Below are 1,800 nucleotides of genomic sequence, written 5' to 3' on the forward strand. Positions count from 1 at the left end.
ACCTTTTATCTAATGGCTATTGGATGACCAGCTTGGTGAGGCTAATATGAACTCTACTATGGGGCTGAGAGATTGTGGAGATCAAAAATCTCTACTCTGAAGAATGGGGATGTAGCTCAGTTGGTAGTTTGCTAGCCTGGTAGGCACAAAGGCCTAGGTTTGATCTGCAGAATCACATGAAAACTGGGTGTGGTGACACATGCCTGTAATCCCAGCAATTACGAGGTAGAGGCAAAAGGAACTGAAGTTCAAGGTTGTCCTCAGCAAGTTTGAGGCCAGGAAACCCTGTCTCAAAAAAAAGTTGGGGAACCAGCCATATGGCTCAAAAGATAAAGGTGTTTGCTGCCAAGTCTAATAATATGAGTTCAAACCCTGGGACCCACACAGTGGCAAGGGAGAGCCAATTCTCTTTGTTCCCTAACCTGTGTCTTGTGGCATTCACTCCCTGTCGCGCGCCTAACATCTCGCCAGCAAGAACGACGCGCGGACACCAGGATCCTTCTGCAGCAAAGCGTTTATTGCATCTTAAAGAGGAAGAGAGCGAGCCCCAGAATGGCGCTGCTTATATACACCCTAATGTGGCGCCTGATTGGTCGCTTACCCATGATCTCATTGGCACGCCCCGGGATGGGCAAAGACTTGGCGCGAACACACTCTTGCACATGCGCACACAGCTAGTTTCCTGAAAGGAAGTCGGGCTGGCACAGTGGAAGCCAGCGCCATCTTGTAATGGCGAATGTTATCGCGGCTTTCCACGTGGGGTACAGCGGAAGCCGGCGCCATCTTGTAATGGCGAATGCTATCACGGCTTTCCACAACTCCCCAACACAATAAACAGATATTTGTTGGCTAGTACATCAGTAGAATGAAGTAGGAAATACAATAGCCTTAATAACTCTAAAATAGACCAAATCAGGGGCTAGAAAGATAATTCAGTGGTTTCTAGCATTAGCTGCTCTTCCAGAGGACCCAAGTTCAATTCTTTGCACTTTCATAGTGACTCACAGGTAGTCCCAGGGGATTTTTTTTTCTTTTTTCTTTTTTTTTTTCGGAGCTGGGGACCGAACCCAGGGCCTTGCGCTTGCTAGGCAAACGCTCTACCACTGAGCTAAATCCCCAATCCTAGTCCCAGGGGATTTGATGCCTTCTGGCCTCTGAAAACAATATGTGTTAAGACATAGAGATGCAGCTCCCAGGCAGGGTCAAGGAAAGACTGGTGACAGGTGCAAGTAGGGTCTGGAATGCCGCCCTTCAGAAGAAAATGTTTTTCTCACTTGGCCTTAAACTATGTTCTGCTGTGTCTTGTTTCTGTGGAAGCGGTTCTCACGCTGTCTTGGTAATGGCGAGTATATTTTGTTAATAAGAAGAGGGGTGATTTGTTATGTGAATATTTTGAGAAGAAACCTTTGTTTAGTCGTATTTCTTTGTTTATTCTTGCCTCAGTTGTTCCTGATATCGTGGGAATAGTGATCTTATGGTATCTTGCCAAAATGGAAATTGTGGTAATGTATATTTATATCTATATAAGGATTAATAAACCTTGCAACTGCGTGCAGTTGCTTCTGCCTTTGCTCTGTACCCTCTGTGTCCTGGTGGTGTGCGGCCATACCCAGGGTCCCCAATGCACTAGATGTTGACAAATATGCACTCATGTGTTATGTAGATACACATGAAAGCAAAGCCCTAATATACATGAAATTTAAAAAAACTCTTTTAATGAATCATTACTTTTGCAGAAAATCCATATTTAAATCATGAGGTAGCTACTATGGCTCACAACTAACCAATCATAAAGAATCC

Source organism: Rattus norvegicus, chromosome X (genome assembly GCF_021556685.1).
Source record: "Rattus norvegicus strain SHRSP/BbbUtx chromosome X, alternate assembly SHRSP_T2T, whole genome shotgun sequence".
Lineage (NCBI taxonomy): Eukaryota > Metazoa > Chordata > Mammalia > Rodentia > Muridae > Rattus > Rattus norvegicus.